Source organism: Bos mutus, chromosome 15, assembly GCF_027580195.1.
Source record: "Bos mutus isolate GX-2022 chromosome 15, NWIPB_WYAK_1.1, whole genome shotgun sequence".
In the NCBI taxonomy this organism is placed as follows: Eukaryota; Metazoa; Chordata; class Mammalia; order Artiodactyla; family Bovidae; genus Bos; species Bos mutus.
This window is the reverse complement of record NC_091631.1, coordinates 2,789,083-2,798,110: the sequence shown is the minus strand read 5'-3', so window position 1 is coordinate 2,798,110 and position 9,028 is coordinate 2,789,083. Positions and strand designations below refer to the sequence as shown.

At 44.7% G+C, this 9,028-nt stretch overlaps 1 protein-coding gene across 13 annotated transcripts in view; it reads left to right on the top strand.

Moving 5' to 3' along the window:
• Positions 1-6,630: 6,630 nt before the first annotated feature.
• CTNND1 (catenin delta 1) overlaps positions 6,631-9,028 on the top strand; it is a 45,047-nt gene continuing 42,649 nt past the window's right edge. For 11 of the 13 annotated variants that reach the window (XM_070383293.1, XM_070383292.1, XM_070383287.1 and 8 more), the window contains exon 1: positions 6,631-6,864. The gene's annotated coding sequence lies outside the window, so the exon portion shown is untranslated. Of the gene's footprint in view, positions 6,865-8,731; positions 8,938-9,028 lie in introns of those variants that run through there. The other 2 variants (XM_070383288.1, XM_070383284.1) reach the window with 2 other exon arrangements.

Below are 9,028 nucleotides of genomic sequence, written 5' to 3'. Positions count from 1 at the left end.
CAGCACTGGGCCTCGCCCCCAGACCCAACCTGGAATAGCTCTGCGGGAGGAGATGCTCCTGCGGTCGTCTCGGTGCTTGGGTCCTCGATCCAGACTGCCTTGCTTCCTCCCACACTCCAGCCTGGCGCGGGGAGGCTTAGCAAAGCTGCACAACGTCCCGAGGTCTCCTTCCCTGTCCAGAACCAAAGGAATCGGGGTTGGCGGAGCGGGGAACGCAGGGCTTCAGGGAAGGCCCTGCAAAACGGGGCGCTCCGCAAGCTCCGGGCGCCCCGGGCCCAACTCCTTTGAAGAGAGACCTCTCGGCGCGAAGGTTTCTGGGAATGGAGCGCGGGGGTCCCGGAGGCCCGAATCCAAAGCTCGCCCTCACTGTCGCCTCCGGCCGCACGGGCTTTGCAGCCGCCCCCACAATGCCCTTGTCCTGGCGCGGGCCCCGGCACACGCGTGCACCAGGGCGGTGGTGGTGGGGGGCGCTGACAGCGAAAGCCTGAGGCCACGCAGCCAGCACCACACACCTCGCACCACACACCTCGCGCCACCGTCCTCGCGCACCACACGCACGCACGTCGCGGACCCGACGTGCTTCCTCCTCCCCCAGCCTCGCGGGTTGACGCCGGGCGAATACGTCATCCCGCATTGGCCAAGGCCCCTCAGACAGCCAATCACAGGGCGAGGGGCGCTTTGGGCGGGAAGCTAAGTCTCGAGGGACTTGGGGGCTGGGGGCAAGAGGGCTCCCACGGCGAGAGACAGGGGGAAGGGCCTGCCGGGGAGGGATTCTGTAGGAGCAGGCCTCATCCTTGGCACCCGATGAAAACAAATGGAAAAGAGGCTCCAAGGAGGTGGGAGGACACCTCCGGCTTCCCGTGGAGGAGGCTGGTAATGGCCTTGGTCCGGCTAAGAGCGCCCCAGACGTAATGGAGGCGAAGGCTTACAGATGGCGCCAGTCGCACCTGGTCCCACATGTCTCTCACACTAGGTGGCTCCTGAGGCCAGGAATGTTCTGGAACAAGGTTCCTGGGCTAACTCCTGATTTCAGGTTTGTCATAGACTCCACCCCAGACCCACATCTGGGAGACCTGATGACCCGAGGTGGGGGCAGAACTCTCCATCCGGAGGGATCTCGAGTGTTGAGGTCTTTAGCGCACTTCCTGGTCAGAAACAAGCTGTTTTCAGGGGTGAGACAAAAAATAAATGATCTAGAGACCACACATTCTGAGAGCACGCCAAGCCGCGTCGGAACCGCACAGCAGTTCTCTGCCCCGTGCGTGTTAGGACCTGGGTCCCGGCTTCAGGTAGCTGCCCGGTGTCGTCCTGCGCTGGACGGAGCCGGCCAAATCCAACGCCACCGGGGACAAAGTGTGGTGCAGTCACCCGGCCGGAGGCAGGAAGGACGGTACCTGAGAGACGGGGAACCTGTCCAGGGACAAAGCGGAGAGCGGTGAATAGTACTGGGCGCTCAAGTGTGTCTTGATTGCTATCTTATATCTTTTCAAAAGGATCTGAGGTGGTTGAAATATGGGGCGGGGCATGGATTGCCAAGTCAGGTAATATTTTCCCTAGTTTGAGCTCCCTGCCCTTGAGATGAAGAAAGAAGCAAGGAACAGAATGACATTTGGGGTTGCTGTCAGACTTTGAAGAGGTAGCAGTTCGTCAAAGGACATAAAACTTAGCAGAAGGAGGACAGAATTTTAGATGCTGCCAGCGCGTCACACACACACACACACACACACGCGCACACACACACATGCTGCTGCTGCTGCTGCTGCTAAGTTGCTTCAGTCGTGTCCGACTCTGTGCGACCCCATAGACGGCAGCCCACCAGGCTCTGCCGTCCCCGGGATTCTCCAGGCAAGAACACTGGAGTGGGTTGCCATTTCCTTCTCCAGCACACACACATACACACACGCATACACATACACACGAAAGCAAGCAAGGGAAAAAGACGGAATACTTGTTTGCAGCATCTGTTACTGTGGAAATGGAGCCTTGACTCGTCAGGTGCAGTGCCGCCGTAGGTGAATCTGTAGCGTTTGTCAAGAAAATATAAATATTGCGTCCTCTCAGAAATATATTGTTATCAGGACTAGACTAATTTTCAAGAGGTAGAGAGGACTCACTTCTTTGTTTGTTTGTTTTAAATGCAACAACAGTTTAGTTAAATCTTGTGTTAGTCGATTTTATAAAGGGAATGAAAAATGGCCATCCTACCCAAGGCTTCAAAAATGGCAAACTTAGGATGGTAATGTGTTGCCATCAGAGCAGAGAAAGAAGTAAAAATGTTTTGTTTTCCTTTGTATGAGTAGACTTTTTTTTTTTTTGGAGTTGGATTTTAAAAAATTTCTTCTCTTTGGCATTTATAGTTTTAGGCTGTTTTAGAAGTAAAGTCATCACAGCACAATGCTCTGCCCTATATAATAATTTTAACATTTCTTTTTTAAGTACAGTTTTATTTCATAGTTCAGTTTATGATATCTTTTCTTTGTGTGTATGTGATGATGGTTGTGGGTGGAGAAGTTAAACTTTGAGAGTTGTAAAAATGAGTACTGAATGTAGTCTTCCATGCATTAAAAACAAAATGAAGAACAGAAAGAAAAAAGGAAAGGGGGAGAAAAGGCTCCAATAAAAACAGCCCTTTTTCTCTGAACACAGCCACTGATTTCTCTCCATTTTTACTGCTACTTCTGCAGTCAGCTCCATATCCCTGCAGCTTGACTTTCAAACGGATTTCCTTGCTTTCACTCTTCCCTCTACTTTAATCCATTTGTCACATAAGCAGCCAGACCTTTTCAAAATGTTGGTTGGATTATGTCATTCTGCTGTTTAAAATTTCCACAGGCTTTCTTTCACCTAGAATAAAATCAAAACTCCTTTCTCTAACCTATAGATGCCTTTATACTCTGATTCCCACCTATACCTCCCTCATTTCCAGCATGTTCTGCTGGATCCAGTATATTTCAGCCCCACACTTTAGGGCTTTGGCATTAGTAATTACCATTGTTCATATTTTCTCAAGGTTGGCTGCTTCTTACCATTCAGATTTTCCCTTAAATGTCACTTGTCCAGAGAGTTTGTCCCTGACATCCAATCTAGAACAAGCCACAAGTCCTTCTCATCAGTCTGTTTGATCTCTGCATAGTGTTCCATCTGACATCTTATTTGTTAACCTGCAATTTCCCCTGACCCAGCTAGAATGTAAACTTATTGAGAGCAGGGTACTTGTCTGTCTCATTATCCTTGACCTCTAGAAGGGCGCATGGCTTACAGTAGGTGTTCAAAATAACCCAAAAGGAACACGTCTTTTAATTTTATTTTCTATTCACTGAGTATAAACAGGTTTTCCCTCAGTGAGTGTTAATCCTTATGATTCTTTATTCGAAGATGGCTGTTTCAGATAAATTTAACAACTTTTCATCACTGAGTTAACTGTTTAAATTTGTATATAATTTTTTTTAATTTATTTTTTATTGAAGGATAATTGCTTTACAGGATTTTGCTGTTTTCTGTCAAACCTCAAAAATTTGTGTATAATTTTATTTTGAATGTTATCTACAAATTCATTAATGCTAAATGACTTGTCCAGGATTATTTAACTAGTAAGACAACAGACTTCATTTCATTATTCATGTGTTGTTAAATTTGATATACAAGGCTGAGCTCTGGGGATACACTAGAAAGAGAATTTTTAATGCCTTCATGGAGCTTATCTTCTGGTGGGGGAGACAGGAAAACGCACAGACACACATGCATGAAGGAAGGAAGTCAAAATATTTGCAATCTGTTAGTGATGGTGTGAAGAAAATGAGACTAATCCATCTCTAGAAAATCATAGCTTATTCTAGATAATGGCTGTCATCTAGGAACCAGTGAATCAACAAACTGGTTGATTTCTGGTGTTGTTTTCCTTTGACAGTCATCTTTGGCTTTTAAACTTGCTGTACAGGACTAGGAATAGATGGACAGTAGAGGTAAAAGAGGGAGAAGGCGATGGCACCCGACTCCAGTACTCTTGCCTGGAAAATCTCATGGACGGAGGAGCCTGGTGGGCTGCAGTCCATGGGGTCGCTAAGAGTCGGCCCGACTGAGCAGCTTCACTTTCACTTTTCACTTTCATGCATTGGAGAAGGAAATGGTAACCCACTCCAGTGTCCTTGCTTGGAGAATCCCAGGGACGGGGAAGCCTGGTGGGCTGCCGTTTATGGGGTTGCACAGAGTCCAACACGACTGAAGCAACTTAGCAGCAGCAGCAGCAGAGGTGAACGATGTGATAAGGTAATTGGAAAAGATTCTTAGGCAATGAGAGTTAAAGCCTGTTTGTTTCTTTGTCAAATGTGTTCATTTCCCATTCTAGTTTGTTTAAAGCCCATCAGACAGGTGCTGTGATGTCTGTTTGGTCTTCCAGCACTTCTGAGAGAACTTCTTTTTGGCCACATTAGACCAAATGAGAGGGTCTAAACCTGATTGGAAGGGCACTTTCATGCTGAGGAGTGGAATTCCAGTTTAGATAGATAAGGAGGGTCAGATTATGGTTAATAAATGTTACTATAATGTATTGGATGAATAAATATGGATCTTGAAAACAGACGAGGAGCTTGGCCTTTATCCTGACCACAGTGTAAGGGATGGAAATAGCATGGGTTTGGAGTTAGACTGATAAGGGTTTACTCCTTAGCTGGTTGAGCTCAGGCAAGTTTCTTAACCTTGCTGAGCCTTGATTTTCTCATCTGTAAAATGGTAGTAATACTGTCTCCATGGTGGTATTTTAGAAGTTAGGGATATTGAGTGCAAAGTGCCCTTACATGATGGATGCCTCATCATTGGTTGCTATTTTGGGGCAATGGTGAGCTATTGAAAATTTTTTGGCAGGGTAGATATTGATAATCATAACTGATTGAGTTTACACTGTATGCCATGTATTATTTTAAGAACTTTATATGTATTTTAATTCTCTCAACAGTCCTATGAGAGAGATATAGTTATTATCTCCATTCATAGTTAAGAAACTGAGTCACAGAGAAATTATATAACTTTTCCAGGGTTGCACAGTGTGTAGCATGTGTGTGCTGCTCGCTCAGTCGTGTCCAACTCTTTGTGACCCCGTGGACTGTAGCCCGCCCCAGGCTCCTCTGTCCATGGGATTCTCCAGGCAAGCACACTGGAGTGGGGTGCCATTTCCTTCTCCAGGGGATCTTCCTCAACCCATTCTCCTGAGTTTCTTGCATCGGCAGGCAGATTCTCTACACTGTGCCACCTGGAGAGCCACAGAGTATGCAGCACACTTACTTGATTAGGTATACTTAGGAGAGGCGGTTGGAGCCAGTCAGCCTCACTGCGGAGCCTGTGCTCTTAACCACTGTTTTAAATTGTGAAAACTTTATGAAGATTCATTTGGTAGCAGCCTTCAGATTTTTAGATTTTTCAGTAAGAACGAAAAAGGAAATTTTCAGTTCATCATTATCATTTTCATATAGTTAATGACCATAATATAATAGTCTTTGTAAGCATAAAAAATTTTCAATCTCTGCCCTTCATGGCCTAATAGTCTGAGAACATATTAAAGATAACTCTTAATGAGAAAAAGAATACCTGTTATAATCCTTTGTTTAGGTCAAGCGTAAAGAGAATGTATGAACTAGACCTTCTTAAGCCCGAACTTCACAAATGAATTGAATTTTCTTGCTGTGAGAGTTTGTTTTCCTTGCATGTGCTGTTGTCTCCAAATATATCACTTGTTTATGGGATATCATTTACTATGCCCCTCAAGCCCACGTTATTTTGATTTGGGGCAAATGAGAAGACTGATTTTCTTCAACAGCCTAGTGGATTCAGCTTCCTTCTAGTTGAAAGTATGTGTGTATGTGAAAGTACCTCAGCTGTGTCCAGCTCTTTGCGACCCTATGGATACACAGTCCATGGAATTCTCCAGGCCAGAATACTGGAGTGGGTAGCCTTTCCCTTCTTCAGGGGATCTTCCCAACCCAGGGATCAAACCCAGGTCTCCGGCATTGCAGCCGGATTCCTTACCAGCTGAGCCACCAGGGAAGCCCAGTTGAAAGTACAGACACTAAAAATGTTAAGTCGAAGTATTTGTTTTTCTAATTAACTCTAATGCATTTAAACCAAAATAAAATTGAGAATTCACCTCAGATATCCCCTACTACCCCAGCCAACACGCTGTAGCCCTGTTTCTAGTGTTTCTTGCTCCTTCCCATCCTATCTTCCTGTGGGAAATGCTCTGGGGTAGAAAGCAACAAACCAAATAACAGCAGGCAAATAAAATCAGCTTTTTTTCTTCCCTACCCGGAAAGGAAGGAGGGAGCAAGAACTCCACCATCAAAGAGAACCGTGGTTCTTAGGCATGCCATTCTAGAAAGCCCTTGTTCCTTCAGCCCCCTTCCCCGACTCCTCCCAGCTCTGCAGTAATTCCTTAGAGATTATATAGTCTCCACTTTAAATATAAATATATATATAAAACTTCCCCCTGTCTCTTTTTCTCCTCCTCTTGCTTTTTTTCCCCTGTTTCCTATAATAAAGTTTCCTATTGGATAAAATCAGCTCCCTGATTTATGCCTAGCTCCTATTGGAAGTTCTCAGGGGCTGACATCACTTAGGAAAGCGAGGGGGTAGGGCTGCCAGATCAGTTTGTCACCACCCAGGCTCCCTAGCCTTTGGCTGGGTGCAACTTCCATTTTAGGTGTTGGATCTGAGAGAAAAAAAAGGGGAGAGAGAGAAAGAAGAGCAGGAAAGATCCTGAAAGGAGGAAGAGGTGGCGAAAAAGCAACTACCTTGCTGGATTTGTCTTTCTCAGCACATTGACGGAGCCTTGGTTTTCTCTCTTAAAGAAGTGGTTTTCAGAAGTCCACATTTGAGGTGTGTGCCTTTTTAAAAAATATGTGTATAGACGGGTAAAGCAGGATAAGCCAAGTTGAATTTTTGTCTTATGGTAACCGAGGGAATTTGAAAACGAGAGGGTCTGTTATGCTGACGAGTGACTTTTAAACAATTATTAATTTTTCTTTCTACTTATTTGGGGGAATTTTGGTATTTTATCGTATTTAAAGCAAAGGAAGATATTCAAGACCCAGAAACAAACTTCTAGGTCTAATATAGGGAGATGAATAGATTCAGAGGGGTGAGAGCTGTTCCATAAATTTACATTTTGGTGTGGTCTTTGATTGTATGTGTTTTTTTCTAGGTTAGGCTAACAAACTTCTGTTTTCAGAGCCCAAACCAAAAGTTGGGTTTTTTTGGCATGTTGTGTGTGGGTTGGGAAAGGAATTTGTCCGGGTCGGAAGCTAGTTATACAGATGGTTCTAAATATGTTTCAAAAGCTTTTTTTCTCCCTTTTGTCATTAAATTTGTGAAAGCAGAAAGTTGCAGGGAGCTTTGCAGCTTAAATAGTGATATTTCCCCCTGGAGAGTTTGAACGGCCCAGACCGGTTTCAGCCCTGCTGTTCCTGGGTGGATCCCTCTCTTACTTTTTCAGGTGTGGTGGGTGGGAGCCTCTTTCGCCTTCTAGACTTAGCCTCCCTGCTTTGCCTTGTAAAAGAAAACAGATAGATCCTTGGTAACTGGATTGCCATCCCCTTCCTTCTAAAACTACCTTTGATGGCAAAGATTTGTGGCGGTATTGTATGTTCAGTCTGCACGTACCATAATGTCTGGTGTCCGTGCTTAAAGGGATAAGGAACCTCTAGCCATGCCTTTTAGCTCACCTGAGTTAAAGTAGCACACAAGAGACGTTTTCAGCTTTGTGCTCTCTGAAAGAGGCTGGGATTAAAAAAAGGTCAGGCTGAAACACTTAATATAGACTCTAGTGTGTAGGGTGCGTTTGCGAAAGAACAGGGGTAATTCTTATTTTTAAACCAATCTGAAAGTTGTTTTTTTGGAGGTGCATTTTTGATTTGGTTAACTTGCTGTGAAATCAGAAATCTTTTAAGAACTGAAGGCCCATGGCTGTGCTTTCCTATCTTACGTTTAATCTTAAGATTTGTTTTTGTTTTGCACATACATTCTTGCAAAAATACTAGATAAGCATATAGCCGGCTCCTCGGTAGCTGAAAACTGGATGTTCCCTACCTTCTCCCTTTGAAAATGCGAATCATCTGCAAAATTATAACTGCAATAGACATTGCTCTAATTGTAGCAGGATGGTCCTTAATATGTAAGCTGCTATTAGATTTAAACTGGTATGTATCTATACTAATCCTCTGATTTTGAACCCCCCACCCCACGCCACCCCGCCCCTTAATTCTTTTTAGACTAGAACACTTCCTTGAATTTCTTTTCCAGGACAAGACTGTTTCTTGAAAGATAATCTCATTCTTGTGAGGTTGTAGCTTCAGAGGAAACTGAACTTTGTCCCTTTTAATCTAATTTATGCAAGGGCTACAGTAAGATTTTAATGTCTGGATCATCTGATTATAGCAAGTGCAGTTAAAAAGAAAGAGAAAGGACGACGTGTGTGTTTTGCTGGGCTGTAGTTACATCATTTCCAAATTTTCGAAAGCTCCCTTCAGCCTTGACTGCAGCCTGGGGGGTTTCTTGGTGGATCTCTGGAGGATCGGTCGTGCTGCTGCCAGAGTGTCCGTTTCCCACTCAGCCTTTAGGGGGAGGGCTGAGGGAGTCGGAGCGAGTACAAAGGCAGTTTGAAAACAGGTTCTGGGTGGCTGAGTGGTGGTGGTTTGGGTCCAGCTTTAAACACTGGGCTTTGTATCACTGCAGTGAGCATCCTGGTTGTAAAGCGTCCAGGACTATTTCCACGAACGGAGGCATTGTTTTGACTGGTGTGTGCTATTAGAGCCTCTTGAATGATAAGATGGAAGCTTCGTCTTTTACCTCACCTCTGCTAGTTCTTCCAGGAAATAGAGGAAGAGTGTGAATAAGTAAATCTTTTATTTTTTGTTTTGCTCCTCATTTTGGTTTGGGGGTAGAAAATGACAAGTAAGTATGAGTTCTGCAGATTTTCCTTTCCTTGTTTGACTCCTCTATGCTGTTGGTTTCTTTGTTATATGACTAAGGTATGGTCTGTGTT